Source organism: Papio anubis, chromosome 12 (assembly GCF_008728515.1).
Source record: "Papio anubis isolate 15944 chromosome 12, Panubis1.0, whole genome shotgun sequence".
NCBI lineage: Eukaryota > Metazoa > Chordata > Mammalia > Primates > Cercopithecidae > Papio > Papio anubis.
In genome coordinates this window covers 94,955,974-94,974,640 of record NC_044987.1, presented here as the reverse complement: position 1 = coordinate 94,974,640, position 18,667 = coordinate 94,955,974, and positions in this window count along the sequence as shown.

Sequence of the window (18,667 nt, the reverse complement as noted above, 5' to 3'; positions counted from 1 at the left end):
AGACAATCTATGATGATCAAATGGGTTTCATACCAGGGATGCAGGGATGGTTTAACATGAATGAATGTGATACACCACATAAACAGAATCAAAACCAAAAATCACATGATCATCTCAATAGATGCAGAAAAAGCACTTGACAAAATCCAGCATTCCTTTATGATTAAAACCCTCAGCAACATTGGCATACAAGGGACATACTTCAATGTAATTAAAACCATCTGTGACAACCCCACAGCCACCATAATACTGAATGGGGAAAAGTTGAAAGCATTCCCTCTGAGAACTGGAATAAGACGGTGCCCACTCTGACCACTTCTATCCAACATAGTACTGGAAGTCCTAGCCAGAGCAATCAGACAAGAGAAAGAAATAAAGGGCATTCAAATCAGTAAAGAGGAAGTCAAGCTGACGCTGTTTGCTGATGATATGATTGTATACTTAAAAAACCCTGAAGACTCCTCCAAAAAGCTCTTAGAACTGTTAAATTAATTCAGCAAAACTTCAGGATACATACTTAATGTACACAAATCAGTAGCTCTGCTATACACCAACAGTGGCTAAGCTGAGAATCAAATCAAGAACTCAACCTCTTTTATAGTAGCTGCAAAAAAATAAGTAAAATACTTAGGACTATACTTAACCAAGGAGGTGAAAGACCTCTACAAGGACAACTACAAAACACTGCTGAAAGAAATCATGCCCCACAAACAAATGGAAACATATTCCATGCTCATAGATGGGTAGAATCAATATTGTGAAAATGACCATACTGCTAAAAGCAATCTACAAATTCAATGCAATTTCCCTCAAAATACCACTATCATTCTTTACAGAACTAGAAAAAAAAAAATCCTAAAGTTCACATGGAACCAAAAGAGAGCCTGCATAGCCAAAGTAAGACTAAGTAAAAAGAACAAATTTGGAGGCATCACATTACCTGATTTCAAGCTATACTATAAGGCTATAGTCACCAAAACAGCATGGTACTGGTATAAAAATGGGCACATAGACCAATGCAGCAGAATAAAGAACTCAGAAATAAACCCAAATACTTATAGCGAACTAGTCTTCAACAAAACAAACAAAAACATAGAGTAGGGAAAGGACACTCTCACTTTTTAAATGTATGGGGCCTACAGTGAATGAATGCACATCACATTTGTAGGGATGACGCTTTGTGTCTTGTACCATTTAACAGATATGCATGTACCTTTGTGGGACAAATTGTTCTTTTTTTATGTCATCTTTTTAGCATTCAATTACAAGAAGAAAATGGCCAAGCAGGCAGAAGACTTCTGTATTGTTTAATCCATCCATCTCTTTCTCTGGCTTCTGGCAGGGAGGCTGCTGTACTACTTCTTTCCCACCACTCAGTAGACTGATGAAAACAGGAAGTTGAGTGCTCTCCCCGCCATTGCCATCAGAAATCTTGTAGCATCTGACAGACTGAGACAGATTGCTTCTCTCTCAATGAGGCCTGCATTGTTGACAGTGTCCAGCCTGAAGGCCCCAGCACTGGTTCAATGTTGTTATTGGCAACATGATTGAGAGAGAAGCTGGACAGTCTGTCAACTTGGCCTTCACAGGGCTATTAGAGTGAAGCAAGAGATAAAATGTATTTTGTTTTCAACAAGGTTCCATGTCTGTCTTATATGATCAACTCCAAAACATACCATGAAATATGACTTCTTATTATCCCTACTTTTAGAGCACTTAGTAACTGTTAGGTGAGGTGGAAGTAAGGAACTGTGTGTAACCAGCTGCGGCAGCTTATGCCTGTAATCCCAGCACCTTCCACGGCTGAGGCAAAAGGATTGCTTGCGTCCAGGAGTTCGAGACCAGCCTGGGCAACATAGTGAAATTCTGTCTCTACAAAAAATAAAAAACTAGCTGGGCATGGTGGTGCATGCCTGGAGTGCTAGCTACTTGGGAAGCTGAGGTGGGAGGATCACATGAGTCCTGGAGGTTGAGGCTACAGTGAGCTGTGATCACACCACTGCACTCAGTCTGGGTGACAGAACGAGACCCTGTCTAAACAAAACAAAACAAAACAAAAGAGAACTGAGTGTTAATTTTTCCTGTGTAGTATGATGCTGCTCTTTCTGAGATCACTATTTGTGGTAGATAAGATAATGCCCTGACACCCCAAAGATGTCCCGACCTAATCCCTGAAACCTATGAATATGTTATGTTATATGGCAAAGGGAAATGCAAGTTGCAGACGAAATTAAGGTTGTTAATCCACTGACTTGAAAATAGAGAGAGCATCCTGGATTATCCAGATGAGCTCAATGTAATCACAAGGGTCCTTAAATGTGGAAAAGGAAGGTAGAAAAGTCAGAGTGACTGAGAAAGACTCAGCTGGCCATTGCTGGCTTTGGAGATGGAAGAGTGTCATGAGTCATATGTGGAGCCTCTGGCAGCTGGAAAACACAAAAGAAAGGATTTACCCCCAGAGCCTCCAGAAGGAATGCAGTCTTGCTGACACCTTAATGTTAGCCCAGTAAACCCATTTCAGACTTCTGACCTCTAGAAATATAAGATAATCAATTTGTTTCATTTTAAGCCACCAAGTTTGTGGCAATCTGTTATGGCAGCAATAGGAAACATATACTCTACTTTTCAATGGATCCTTGAATAATGGTCAATGGTTAAAGTGCCTTTCTAGTGCCTATGGAAGGCATTAGTGTACATGATAGCAGCAGAATTCATAACTCTTGAGTAAGGATATTACCTCATGTTCTGTAGAAAACCATATTAAAGCCACATTGCTTGTCTAGCCTTATACCAGAGAGACTTATCTGATTGGAGAAGCTGAATAACAATTACTGAGCATGTTCTGTTCATGTGTTAATTTATTTACTCAAGATTTTGTGGCCTGGTGATTTGGGCAGGGTTCAGCTGAGATTGTTCATCTCCATTCTGTGTGGTGTTTGTTGGGTTCACTCACATATTTGTGGTCACTTGGCATGTTGATTGGTGTTGGCTGATCCTGGATGATGTCATTTACAGGCCTAGCAGTTGGCTGAAGTGTCAGCTGGGGCACTTTGGTTTTTATCCACATGCTCATTCTAATTGGTTTTAGTTTTAGTTTGGTCCTCTCTACTCTGTGGGTGAACTTTGAGAGAATGCAGTAGGCTTTGACTTAGAATTCTACCTAGAAATTGCTTAACATCATTCTCTCTTCTTCCATTACTGGACCTCAGATTGGCCAAGGCAAGTGATGGAGTAGAAAGTAACCCCACTAAGCAGGGGGGGTATGGATATAGGGATGGGAGGTATCATAGTGTGTGTGTGTGGTATATATATATATATATATATAGTATTTTTTTTTTTGAGATGGAGTTCCTGCCTCGTCACTCCATGGGAGTGCAGTGGCATGGTACTGGCTCACTGCAACCTCCTCCCGTCTGCCGACCCCTGCCTCAGCCTTCTGAGTAGCTGGGATTACAGGCATGCACCACCATGCCCAGCTAATTTTTGTATTTTTAGTTGAGATGGGGTTTCACCATGTTTGTCAGGCTGGTCTCAAACTCCTGACCTAGTGATCCGCCTGCCTCGGCCTCCCAAAGTGCTGGGATTACAGGTGTGAACCACCGCGCCTGGCAAGCAATGATTTTTTAAACGTTATACTCTCTGTGGCTCCCTTTCTTAGGTTAGATGGCCTGAAGCTGGTATGCGTTCTTCCTTCTGTTCCTGCCTCTTTCATGTGGTGAGTCTGCCAAGGCAAGCTCTGCCCTCAAGAGGAAAGGCTTGCAGTCGTTTAGCTGCTGTGGCCATGAAAAGGTGGCTAAGTATAACTCAGTATGGAATAGAAAACTCATTCAGATCACAGGGACAGTTTCCATTCACCAGACCAGGTAGCCAGTAGTACCACTATTATTAGGACCTCTGATTCCTTTGTATATTTCTCAATTGCCTCAGAACATGGAAGGGAGAAAGGCATGATTAAGTAACACCTCAAGAACTTAGCAATAACCACTGGAGACAGAGAAATAACCAGTGACAAGAAGGGGAAAGTTCAGGAAGGACAAAACTGGGACGTTATTCTAAAAGTGAAGGTACACATTCTACCAGTAGAAATGAAGAAATAGGATGCACAAGGAAAATGGCCCTCGCCATCCTTATGGACTAACTGTAACATGTCCAACAATTAAGATGTTGAAAATATGTTGACAAAATTCTGGAAAGCATTTGCTGGTTTTGCATTTACATTCTGGTGAAATCATTTTCGCCCTGTAATTGATATTTGGACAGTTCTCCTGAGACAGCAATGGGGCATAATATAAACTGTCATATAATCATTTAGACATTTCAATTCTCTCTACGTCATCTTTTTGTAGACAACCCAAGGGAATACATATTGCACATACCCATAAACAGACGTGTTTTCACTATTGTTGTGGATGCAATTGATAATGGAAACAAGAAATGAAGGGTCGCTGAAGATGAATGAGATTTTTTTCAGTTTAATCCAGTTGGTGAAGTCCAGTTCAGTTCTGAACTTAATCCAGACATTGTTATGGAAGGAGCATGCGCTTTGGTTAAAGGTAGGCCAGTGTTTTTGACTCCTGCCTTTGCAAAGTACTCACTTTCTAATCTTTCCTGCTTTCATTTCTTCTATAAAATGGGGATGATTGCCCTCATCTCATGACTATTGTAAGGATTAAATAAGATACCTTTCAAATGTCGACTCCTGTGCCTTGCACATTGTATGCACACAAGAGTGATGACCATACAGAAACCAAATTTGCAGAACTGGTGAGGGGAATTGTGATTCAAGCCCTTGCATGGATCTGAGCAGTAGCTAGTAAGAACAGAAATAGTGAGCGTGGTAGAGGTGATAGATTAGATAGACAGACAGATAGATAGATAGATAGATAGATAGATAGATAGATAGATAGATAGACAGACAGACAGATTGTAGAAAGCTCCATGTTTTTAGGGATGCATTTTTAGCAACTACATTATAAAAGATAGTATTAGAACTAACTTTTCACTTTCAGATAATTCTCAAGAAATAATGGGTCTGGGCGGAAAAGCCATGGACTAGTGTGACAGGGCTAAGGGGATAAAAGAGTAATGTAAGATGGCAACAGAATAGGCAGAACTGGACCATACTTGGACACAAAGAGCTCTCCAAGCTGATTTTCAGCTGTGTCATACCCATGGCAGAGGCAGTTTTGGTTCCCATGGGCTACCCTCCAATCTTTCCTCTTGTTGACTTGGCAAGGCTGGCACCTCTTCTGAAAACCTCAGCTCTAACAACTCCTAAAGTATCTCAGTGTAACAGGTAAGGAAACTGACAAAAGCAGGGACAAGGGCACACTCTCCCTGTTGAGTCCCTCCGTTGGTCTAGCAACACCTGAGAGACGCCACTCCCTGGCTTAGCTCTTTCATCCATAAACTAGGATCCCTGGTGCCTCTCCCAGTTCTTCTTTCTGCAACCTGCTATAGCATCAGGAGGAGGGAAGGACTTAAGCTATCATTCTACAACTCAATGCTCGTATTTCTGGCTTGTTATCACAGTGATGTATCCTTAGGGACAGTGAGTCACATCCTAAAAATAGCTGACATCCTTGGAGCCATCCCTGACTTTCTCTCTTCCGACAGGGTGGGAGAAGAGCACCTCTCCTTCCAAGGCATGGCAGCAAGAAAGGCTTCCCCTTCTCCATCCTCTGTTACGGCTACACACTACAGCTCAGGTGTGCAAAACCAGAAAGGAGCTTCTTTTATTTTAATAATGGGTTTTCTTCTGCTCTGAAGCCCCCATAGGAGTAGGCAGAAAAACACAAATAAAAATAGACATGCCAATAAATGAGAACCCAGTCTCTTTCAGTTCAAAATAGTTCCCTTTGGGCAAATATTCTGAAGTGGTTCCCGACCATGTCTGTTTTTCTCTTTTCAAGAAGTTGCTTTCTACTCTTTTTCAAGATGGCACCTGAGGTGGAGGGAAGCAGAGCCTTAGATATCCTCACAGCAGAGAGGAGGAGTTCTGCGCCTGCATGTGGTCCTCTGGGCTGCTGTTCTCTGGGCTCCAGCTTCTGGCCTTATAACCTTCCTTGCCTCAATGTGAAGCCTGGTGGACCTGCTGAACGTTCTCTCAGCCCGTGGAATACAACCTCAGCCATCTCCCACTGCTAACTCCAGCTACCTGATATTTTGCTGATGATATTGGTCCTTTGAGACACGGTCACAAGCTCCTTGAGTCCCCCAGACCTGGCCAGACCTCCCTGTGGCCTCTGCTACAGGGTTTCCCCATCTTGCGTCTCAGTGAGCACTTGCAGGCAGGCTTCTCAATTCCTAATTCTTCTTTACTTTCGCCATCCCTTTTATTGGTCCCTGAGAACTTTCCAGATCTTCTTTGTGCTCTGCTGAAGCCAAGAGAGAGCTAGGGTGGGGTAGAATGAGGCTATCTCAGGCCCTGACTATACAGGCACCCACTTCTGCCCATGCTGCCCCATAGTACCCAGACCTGATGTACACGGCACCCTTTGGAAATGCAGACTTCTCCCACAGGCTGTGGCTCTTCCAGGCTGTACCTGGGGAAGCAGAGCACCAGCCATGGCCTTGCTAGGTTTCTCCAAAGTTTCCTTAAGGTCCCAGTGCATGCTCACACCCAGCCCAGCCTGGGGTTTTGATCTGGTTGTAGGGGGAATTCAGGACACTGTGTCACACTTGCCCATCTTCTCTTCAGCCCTCTTCTCAGCTCCTCCTTCCACTGAAAGTACCTTCTATCTTCCCCTTCTCTCCAGCAACAACTGCCCTCATATCCTCCTTCTTCCTTGTTCTTTACCCTTCGTCTTCCCTTTCCCAGGTCCAAAATGACAAAAAGACTATAGGAGCAGAAACAAGATTTCCAACCAAGGAAAAACATGGAAAAGAAAGGGACAGGCACCTCAAGCTGTGTGTCCCAAGCCTTGGTGAAGGCCAACAGAACAGGGAATGACTCACCTCCCACTGAGATGTTATGAAACGAGGGGAACCCTTAGGAATACTACAGTCTAGGAGGAGGTTCAGAGAAGTTAAGTGACTTGCTCAGGATTGGTGACTTGCTCAACTAATTACCCCTACTAATTAGTTGAATGGGGTCCAGTGTTCATTCCATTTTGCCACACTCCCTCCTTATTGTCAGTTAATATCAATGCTAAAACATCACAAATAAATACAAGGAGGGAATCGAGACAATAATAGCTAGAGGCACGCTGTTGTGGACGAGGAGGAATGTATTAGTCAGAGTTCTCCAGCTCTTCAGAAAAACAAAACCAACAGGATGGATGTGTGCTATGTACGTAAGTATATGGAGACAGAGAGGGGGGGAGAGATTTTAAGGAATTAGCTTGCATGATTGTGGAAACTTGGTGAGTCCAAAATTAGATAGGAGATGTGAGGAGGCCAGCAGGTTGCAGCCTCAGAGAAGAGATGCAGTTTGAGTCGAAAGACAGTCTGGTAGCAGATTTCCTTTTTTTGCTTGGGGAGGGGAGGCCAGTCTTTGTTTTATTAAGGTCGTCCATTATTTGGATGAGGCCCACCCACATTATGGAGGGTAATCTGCTTTACTCAAAATCTATCTCGTCCAAAAAACATCTTTGCAGAAACATCCAGAATAATGTACCAAATATCTGGGTACTGCGGCCCAGACAGGTAGACACATAAAATTAGCCATCACAAGGGAGTTGTGGGTCTCACTGTGAACTGGAAAGATGTTGCCGAAAAGGATCCATTATCTCATCTCAGTGGGTGGAGTTTCCAGAGAGTTAGAGATTACACCTGGATTTTTGTTGTTGCTGTTGTTGCTTTTGAGACAGGGTCTTGCTGTGTCACCCATGCTAAAGTGCAGTGGTGCAATCATGGCCCACTACAGCCTTGACCTCCTGCGCTCAGGTGATCCTCCCACCTCAGTCTCCTGAGTAGCTGGGACTACAGTCGTGCACCACCATGCCTGACTAATTTCTGTATTTTTCATAGAGACGGGGGTTTCACCATGTTCACTAGGCTGGTCTCGAATTCCTGGGCTCAAGTGATCTGCCTGCCTTGGCCTCCCAAAGTGCTGGCATTACAGGTGTGAGCCAGCATGCCCAGCCTAGATTTTGGTTTTAAGTGGGTCACGTGGTCCCTGGACACCACATCAAGAAAGGAGGGAAGATAAATAATGTTGAGGAAGGGAACAGGGATGAGATGTTTCCCCATCTGCTTTGCTTAGGTCATGTTTGTAAGTAACAAAAACCAGTTCAACATGGAGAAACCTTAAATGCATATTACTAGGTGACAGAAGCCCACCTGTAAAGGCTGCATCCTGTGTGATTCATGTTCTGGGAAAGGGGAAACCATGAAGACAGTAAAAAGATTAGTGGCTGCCAGGGGTTGATGGGGAATGGGGAGGGAAGGGTGAAAAGGCAGAGCACAGAGGATTTTTAGGGCAGTGAAACGACTAGATATGATACTATGTCATTATACCTATGTCCAAACCCATAGAACATATACCACCACGTGTAAATCCTAATGTAGACTATGAACTCTGGTGATAATGATAAGTTCACGTAGGCTCATCAATGGTAACAAATGGAAAACTCTGGTGGGGGATGTTGATAGTGGGGGAGGCTGTGCATTTGTGAAGGCAGAAGAAATTTCTATATCTTCCTCTCAATTTTGCTTTGAACCTTAAACTGCTCTAAAATATTTAAGCCTTAATGAAAGAACAAACCAGTTAAAGCTCACTTTTTCTCACAGGGGAGTTTATTATAAAGACACAGGAGTGTTTTTTGGAAGCCAACAACAGGAACAAAATGGGGCTTGGAAAAGCACTAAGATCAGGGATCAGGGCACACACAAGCCATACTCATTCTGGGTCTCTTGCCTCTGATCTCTGTTCCATTCTTCTTTTTTCCTGGAGCCTTGCTTTCTCTGCTTCTCAATTCACATGGTGGCTGGAGCATGTCCATTGTACAGGTCTGGTCATCCAATGTCATATTCTCTTTTTCTTGATTCCATTTCCAGTTCCTGGGAAAACTTTGTTCAATCTAACTTGAGTGAATTGGCCACATCTGGTCCAATCAATCATGGCAGAAGATTGAGGCAAGATTTTACAAAGTAACTGCCAAAGGCTCACTGCCGTGATGAGGAGGGAGTTAAGAGTTTCTGCTTGAACTGCGTGGGTATGCCAAAAATGATCCACTCCTTTATTTCAGTGGGTGGGGATTCCATGGCATTAAAGTTCATATCCATGAGAACTGGCATGGGGCTGCCTACCTCCCTGACCCCCTACCCATCCTCCTTTTGGTGGATGCCAGCCTCTGTGACATCTCTCAGTAGCTGCAAGTAGCAAAGAGAACCTGTGGGAAATGCTAGCCTTGCCTCCTGCCTTCCTTTGAGGGCAGATTGGGGCCTGTAGCTGCTATTAGCTGTAAGAAACTGAGGGTCATGCCATTGCATTGCCTGAAACTGGAGATTATTCACAACTCAGTTCATGGCCCAAGAAACAAAAATAATATTTAATGAGCAAAATCTTCTTTGTCTAATTATGGTAAATGTCAAGGCTGAATCCAAGTGCTTTGCTTAAGGTCAAATGCTCAGTGCTATCAAAAAGCATTTAAACCAAAGCTGATGGGCTACTAAAGCCCAGGCTAGTTAAAATCAGGCACAGTTCTTTAGTGATTTATCTCCTCCTATTGGAAGCAGTAATGTTGAAGTTGGAACAGTCCACAGTAGCTTGTGCTTTGCTCTTGTCTGCTGCTCTCTATAGACAGGCGAGGGATTCCGTGATGAAATCTATGCTCCAAGTCTCCCAGAGAGTTACATTCAAGGACCAGGAATTTCATTTCCATTTGGTCAGTTATTTTAAGGTATTGACCTCTTTCTGATTTAATTGGTCTGAGGTGAGACCTGGGCATTGGTATTTTTTGAAGGCTCCCAAGTGAAGTGTTTCTAATATGTACTGGGATTGAGAACAACTAAGCTAAATGCTTGCTTTAGTTAATTAAAATAAAATGCTGAAAGCTGATGCCTCTGGGTCCTGAACTCTTCTCCATATTGCTCTGCCCTTACTCTTAGTTTTCATTCAAACCAAATATATATTCTTCCCTGCTTCCTCTTATTTTTGGAACATAGAGCTGTCTCCTAGGGGGTGCCTTGCATTGTTAAGCTCCAGAAAGGGCAAAGTAACAGTTCCATACTCCCTTTGCATTTGGTAGTGAATAGGATGGAAACTATCCCGCAAATATCTGTTAGCCCCCAATCAAATGGACTGGTGAAGACAAGTTCTGAAGGTTCAAGAGAGAGATGAGAATTCACACTATGGGACAGGCCACTTCAGGAAGTCTGAAAAGAATGGGACAGCAAAGCTTTCCTGAGCAGTGAAGAAACCTTTCTCCCATTATTTATGCACACTGCTTCACTGTTCCTTCTTTATTTCTTGTCATACAATAGAAATAATGATCTTGGTACCAGACCCTGTGTTGTGTGAGGACAATTAATCACCCACCTAGTCATTTATTTCCTTATACTCTTGCCCACCAGGAACATTATCCTGTGGTAAACAGAGGTGCCAGTAAATCACGGACAGAACACAAGTCGGTGGGAGAATGGTTGATTAAGCGTCTCTATAACTTAAAGTTATGTAGCACCTCTCATCCCAAAGGATCTCCAAGCACCAGATAGACTGATGTATGCACTGCTGCAGAGCCCCTCTATTTGTCATTTTCTACACCATTGCGTTAGGGGGCTGGAATGTTTATTGCCCTTTTCATGCAGTTACCCTAGAAACTGCAGTCATGGGTAAGACAAGAGGCAAAGGAAGGAACTTTTCACTTTCCTGTCCTTTCAAGCAACAGAAATCAACTAGCAATCAGAGAGTAACCTACTCATCCTCTTGGGCAAAATTTCTTTGGTTCATGAAATGCTGCAAATATTACACAATTCCATGTTTCTTCTTTTTCTAAAGTTGGCAGCAACTGAGCAGGCATTGAGGTTGAGTGGTGAGTGTGGACAAGATCTAAAACAAGTATTTCCAGGGTAAAAATATTTAGGATCTACTAGAATCATAGTCTAGGGGGAAATCACTGTTTACAAATCTTCATGTTAACCTTTAGTAATAAATGGAGCCCTTTGAAAGAAAAAAGCAATTTCCACTTTTCCTCCCAATGTTTACTTAAATTGTTTAAGTATAATGCTACTTTCAAATTTATCCTTATGGCTCTGATATAGATATAAAACCAAAAACAAGTTAAATTATATAATTCAATACAAGTTAAATTCAAACAAAACTACAAAGTCAATGTAATTCAATTTAACAACATTAATTTAATGAGAAGGATGATGTTGTTTTGCTGAAACCAAATTACTTCTCAAATGAAAACATGATATTGACTGCTGCCTCATTAATTCTTTTAAATTTGGCATGCCTATGCTACTGGGTGCCATGTGATGACCCAATTTTCCACACTTTCTGTTTATTTGAACTGCGATGGAAACTGCCTTTGTAAAGTATACTATCAACTTATTTGGCCCTAATTTGGGTTAACCCAACGTATCTTTGCAAAGCTTACATCTGTGCAACTGGAATAAACAAGGCCAGTGGAATCCTGTGTTATGATTTGATCACGAGTCACTAGAATGATGCAGAAGATAGTAAAACTCAATTTTAAGACTATGATCAAAACGAAAACCTCCAATTAAAAACATCCTCATAAAAAATTTTAAGACTCCCCTTGGGAGTCCTGTGGGACCCATAGACCTCACATTAAAACACACATGCCCAAAGACATTAGGTTTAGGTCAGCAGTAGGTTTGAAGTTAGAATCAAGGTAAAATTCTGGGCAAAGAAAAAAAGAAGCCAAATAAAATTAAATGATTGCTTGAAAATAAAATTAATTCCTCAGTAGAATAACAGACTTGAGTACAGAATCTTGTTATAGGCATGTCCAAGACTGCTATATGTCCAACTGTATCTGTTCTCTCCTTTTCTCTTTTAGTCAGAAATTCTCCCCTACTCCATAGGTGCTTTCAGGGAACATGGCTAATCAGCTAGAGGCCACATTTCCCAGTCTCCCTTGAAGCTTGTTGTGGCCACGTTATCAGCTTCTTGCGAATGGGAGCAGGAGTGTAAGTCTTTCACATCTACTCCCTTTTCCTCTTCTCTCTGGCTGGTACTTGGACGTAGCACTGCTGAACCAGTATCAGCCATGCAGCACCACCCTAAAGGATCTAGAAGAAGAAAATAGAAGAAACCTGGGTCCCGGGATATCCTGACCGAGCAGAACTGCCAACCTCCCCTCCTTACCACTATTCTGTTGCATCAGAGAGACATAAACCTCTTTGCTGGTTAAGCCACTATATGCTGAGGTCTCTTTGTTACAGCCTCTGAATCTCTACTTTAGCTGATGGGGCAGTGGTAGTTTAAGATCCTGTTCCACTCATTCAACAAAATAGATTATGTGCTTATTATATGGCAGGTGCCAGAGAAGAAGACATTTATTTGAGATTGCCCATTTAGTTAATGGTAGAACTGGGGCAAAACTATAGGTCTTCCGACTTCCAGCCCAACACTCTTACAACTTCATGCTTCCTTCTCATCTAGCTGTGTGGCTAATGCTTCAACTATTACAATTAATTAGGGGAGAGCTGAGTGTTCCCAGAACTGAGTGTGACCTGGTAGGCTTTACTCTCACGTGGCTTGTTAGACCCTTGTTTGTTTGGGGTTTTATTTCTTGAAAGGAAAAAATAGTGATAGTCCAAGACAAATTAGAGGAGTTACTAATACAGAAGAAATGTTTATTCATCACTGCGGGACCAACCCTGTCCCCTGTGTATAGAGGGATGTACAGAGCAGTTTACACTATTGGAGGGAGGGATTGGGCTTGCCAGCAATAACATTGTTAGGGAGAGGCAGAGGCTGGAGTGTATAGTGTAAGCCAATGTTTATGCCAGGGGAGAAAACAAACTGGAGTCAGGTTAGGTCGATCCATCTTAATGTTCCAAAATAGAGTTTGTGGGACAAGAAAAGAAAGTAGCTGAAAACATGATTGGACATACAAGTAACAGATTTTCTTCCTCCACTTGCTAAAAGTAATTCTTTATTGGATCATCCTGTTTTATTTTCCTTAGGGTATTATAATGATCAGAAATTTTCTTCTTTATTTTTTTGTTCACACTTTTATTGTCTATTTTACCTAAAACAAGATATTTCCATGACTGTCAATTTACCACAGATTCTCTAGTGACTAGAAGAATTAGACTCTTAAAAGTATTGTTAGGCCGGGCGTGGTGGCTCACGCCTGTAATCCCAGCACTTTGGGAGGCGGAGGCGGGCAGATCACGAGGTCAGGAGTTTGAGACCAGCCTGGCCAATATGGTGAAACCCCATCTCTACTTAAAATACAAAAAATTAGCCGGATGTGGTGGTGGGTGCCTGTAGTCCCAGCTACTGAAGAGGCCAAGGCAGGAGAATCACTTGAACCCAGGAAGTGGAGGTTGCAGACCGCCAAGATCACACCACTGTACTCCGGCCTGGGCGACAGAGTGAGACTCTGTCTCAAAAAAAAAAAAAAAAAAAAAAAAAGGTATTGTTGGGTGAATAACAAGCAAATGAATAGGAAATGTGACAACACAGAAAATGACCTACATAAATCAGGAAACATAGCACTGTTCTGCTTCTTTGGTGACAATGTAAAGATCGTATATTGTCAATATAGACAAAGAAATACTAAGCTGTTACCTCTTAGAGGGAGAGCTATCACTCTACAATACTCCTTTGCCCCCTGACCCACTGCTGCCAGAATTTTCATTGTCTTATGCCTCTATGCTGGCCATAGTATGCTCCTTGCAAACCTCTACCACGGGGAGTGTACTTGACCAAGAGCCCCAGGCACTGCAGATGGACTCTGAAGTCCATCACTGCGTCTGTGCTGAGGCCATGCTCCCCGTCAATGACGAGTGCAGTAGGGTTACTGGGCAGACCTTTTCTAGGTAACACAGGAATCCTCCCATGCCAGCTTTGGCTTGAAGTCTTCCTGAGAGTTTTACAGGACCTTCCTTGGACTGTGTGGCAATCTGGGATGCTTCCCTTCCTGCTCTTCCTACTCAGGGCCAGGATCCCATCTCAGTCTGATGACTCTCCCAGCCTTTTCTGACTCCCTCTCATTTTCTCTCCTAGGTGTTTCCCCTATCAAATCCTTGCATATTTGATCTCGTGTTGGAGTCTGACTCTCAGACAACCCTAGCTAACATGGGTTCAAAGAACAGTCCCTGTGGGGCCTGTACTGGTTGGAAGGCTGGCTAATCCCAAGCACCATCCCATTTTGAATCCAGTGCCTGTTCTCACTCACACAGCCACTGTCCAGTTTGCCTTCCATACCTAGATTCAGTCCAAACTTAAAAACCCTAACAGAAAAGCAGAGGTATAAAGCCAATGCTATCTATTAGCCTTTATTCCAGATAACTGGCACTGACAGGAGGAGAAAATAGCAGAAGGTTAGGAAGTTGAATAGGAAAAACAGACATAAAAATCTCTTTTGAGTTTAGAGCCTTCTCACCATGAGAGAAGATGTCAGCTCCGACACACAGCATGCAGAATGTTTATTGGATGTTTGATAGCAAAAGAAGTGAGATTAGGGCATTCAAGGGTATGGTGGCAGCCCTTGGAATGGAGGCACTGAAACATACAGCTCTGCTGGCTTTGTGTAATCACAGAAGTGGGGGGTAATTGGACAGAGCATGTCAAAAACTAGATCTCATGGTATGCCTTGGAGAAAGACAATGCATGTGAACATTTGTTCCTGAGGAATGGGTTCCCACAGTCCAACCTGCCACATTCTCTCAAGCTGGCACAGATATTTTTCTCCTCTTTTATTAAAGTAAGACAATTTTATCCATTTACAACATAACAATAGAGAGTGTATTAGTTATGTATTACTTCATGACAAATGACCCCAAAATGCAGTGCTTAAAGCAGCAACATAGTTTTCAAATCTCCCAGTTTCTGTGGATCAGGAATCTGGGGCAGCTTTACTGGCGCTCTGGTTCAAGGTCACGGATAGACTGTAATCAGGGTGTCATCTGGGCTGCTGTCATGTCATGACTTACCTGGGGAAGGTCCACATCCATGTGGTGGCTGGTGAGATCCATCTTCTTGAGGGCTGATGCACCGAGGGCCTCAGTTTCTTGATGGCTTTGGCTAGAGGCTGTGCTCAGTTGCTTGTTGGGTGAGTCTCTCCACAGGGCAGCTGTCAGTGGGTGGTGCTGGAGTTCATCAGAGTGGGAAAGAGAGCGGTTCAGAGAGAGGATTTGAGCAAGGTAGAAGTCCATCTTTTGTAACCTGTCTTAGTCCGTTCAGGGTGCTATGACAAATATCATAACTGCATGGCTTATAAACAACAGACATTTTTTCCTTGTGGTTCTGGAGTCTGGGAAGTCCAAGATCAAGAAACTGGAAGAGCTGATGTCCAGAGAGGTCCCATTTTCTAGATCATAGATAGCACCTCCATGCCATGTCCTCACATGGTAGAAAAGGGACAAGGAGTCTCTCTCTGACCTCTTTTATAAAGGCAATATTCCCATTCATAAAGGTTCTTTCCTTATGACCTAATTGCCTTCCAAGGGTAACACTTCCTAATGCCATCACATGTACATTTTTGGGGTGGGAATACAAATATTCAGATCAGAGCAGTCTAATCTTGGAACTCTTACCCCATCTCTTTTGCCATATTCTATTGATTAGAAGCAAGTTACTAGGCACAGCCCAGCCTCAAGGGGAGGAACTTACATGAGGGTATGAAAGACAAGAGGAAGGGATAATTGAGAGCCATTCCACAGACTGCATATCACACAACAATAAACTCTACTCCAGGGCATCATGAAAGAATGACATGAAAGAATGAGAAGGTGAAAATGTATTTCCAAGAATATGATCCTTTAATAGGGCTGTCTTGGCTTTTGCAGAGAACACATGATGGGTTAATTCTTAAATTGTGCTAGACAAACCTCTCCACTTAAGTACTAATCAACTGAAAATATCAACGTACCCATGGAGCCAAAGCAGTTAGCTGCAAACAGAAAATTTCTTTAAGTTTTATGCTTTGTCTCACTCACATGAATCATGTAATCTAGGCCATAATATATGTGTTTGCTTAAATATAAAGGTGTAAAAATTACTTCCCATGGAGAAAAATTTATTTTCCAAGGTGAGGCACCATGTGGATTTAGTTTGAACTGACTCAGATTTCACAGCACCAGTTTCCTTTTGATGGGTCATCTCTGCTGAGTCATGCATGCCTATTTCCTCTGTGACACGGGGAAGCTAACTATTATCATCTGCTAACAGCAAAAAAAGGAAAGATCTTGCAACATCTATTTATTTTCCTTTTTAAAGGAATTTAGCCTCCCCACCTGCTAATCCTTGTGTGGTCCACACACCCGCCATGTTAAACAACCATTTGCTCTTCCCTGAGCAGAGCAGCTTTCTCTTGCCTTGGATTATGTGAATGTGTAATTCTCTCGCCTGGGCTGCTCTGTCCTGCCACGTCTCCCTGTGTGATTCCTCTTTATCCTTTTGCCCGCAGCCTGGGGAGTCAGAGGAGGTCTCAGAGAAATAGTGATGCTTCAAGAGAGTTAAAGGCTATACCTGCCCCTTCCCAGAGCCACCTTTGCACACCTTCATTGTGCACAAATAAATCTATTGTGACTATATAATGTTTCAACATCTCCTCTTCTAGATGTGAGCTCCTTAAGGAGAAAGACTGACTTTTTTTTTTTTTTTTTTTTTTTTTTTTTTTTTTTTTGAGACGGAGTCTCACTCTGTCGCCTAGGCTAGAGTGCAGTGGTGCGATCTCGGCTCACTGCAAGTTCTGCCTCCCAGGTTCACGCCATTCTCTTGCCTCAGCCTCCCGAGTAGCTGGGACTACAGGCACCCGCCACCATGCCCGGCTAATTTTTTTGTATTTTAGTAAAGATGGCGTTTCACCGTGTTAGCCAGGATGGTCTTGATCTCCTAACCTCGTGATCCGCCTGCCTTGGCCTCCCAAAGTGCTGGAATTACAGGCGTGAGCCACCGTGCCCGGCCCTGACTTTTATTTTTTATACCACAGCTGTGGTTATAAAGTGCCCACTGTTTGGCATACAGTAGATGTTCAAAATATGACTGTCGATTAAATCAGTGGTTCTCAAACTGTATGGTCTTAGAACCTCTTTTTTTTTTTTTTTTTTTGAGACGGAGTCTCACTCTGTTGCCCAGGCTGCACTGCAGTGAGGTGATCTCAGCTCACTGCAACCTCCACACCCAGGTTCAAGCAATCCTCCCACATCAGCCTCCCAAGTAGCTGGGACCACAGGTGCACACCACGATGCCCAGCTATTTTGTTTGTATTTTTGTTTAAGACAGGGTCTCCTGTGTTGCCCAGGCTGGTCTCAAACTCCTGACCTCAAGCAATCCACTCGTTTCAGCCTCCCAAAGTGCTAGGATTATAGATGTCAGCCATTGCACCTGGCCAGGATTTCCTTTATACTCTTAAAATTTATGGAGCCTTCCAAAGAGTTTTTGTTTATGTGGGTTATATCTATTGATATTTATCAAATGAGAAATTAAAACTGAATAAGAAAACATTTATTAAAATTTCAGTTGATTCATTTAAAAATAACAAGTGCATTACATGTTAACTAAATAACATTTTTAATAAAAAAAAGTTTTGAAAACAGAAAACCAGTTAGTCAGAAGAATAGCATTGCTTTATATTTTTGCAAGTCTCTTAAATATCTGGCTTAAAAGAAGTCAGCTGGATTCTCATATCTGCTTCTGCAATTAATCTGTTGTGATATGTTGTTTTGGTTGAAGTTTATGAAGAAGATATGCAGAGATATGCAGTTGGAGAAGGAAAAAGTTTTTTAATAGGCTTTTTAGATAATTGCAAATATTCTCATATTTTGTAATTTGAGGTAGGATCTTGCTCTGTTACCCGGGCTGGAGTGCAGTGGTGTGATCATGGCTCACTGCAGCCTTGACCTACCAGGCTCAAGCGATCCTCCCACCTCAGCTCCTCTGGTAGCTGGGACTAGAGGCGTATGCCACCACGCTAGCTATTTATTTTTTGCTTGTAGAGATGGAGTCTCACTATGTTTTCCAGGCTGGACTCAAACTCCCGGACTCAAGCAATCCTCCTGTCTCAGCCTCCCGAAGTGCTGAGATTACAGGCGTAAGCCACCATGCCTGTTAAATTGGAGATATTATCCTTTGATACTACACAAAATTTGCTAAGTGGTAGTTTCTTAAAGGTTATTTTCAGTGTGGAATCTAAAACCATGTTAGTGAACTTTCATATCCTGTTAAACTAAAATCCATTGGTCTGTCTTGAAATTTGAACGGATCTTTTACCCATGCATGATTTTGTAATACGATAGAAAATATTGGCTCACTGAGGTTATGTTTATCTTCCACATATTCAAATATTTCACTATAAAATATCACAAAATCATACTTGTGAATATTACCACTGATCTCATTAGAAACGTTCTTAAATATTGAGAAACTGCTAAGCTCATAATAGTAAATAAAATTTTTCCAAATTCTAATTTTCAATTGAAAGCTAAAATTTTATCATCGGTGACACATATGGTCGTTGTTTTTCTTGAAATGATGAAGCCTATTTATTTATTTATTTATTTTGAGATGGAGTCTCAC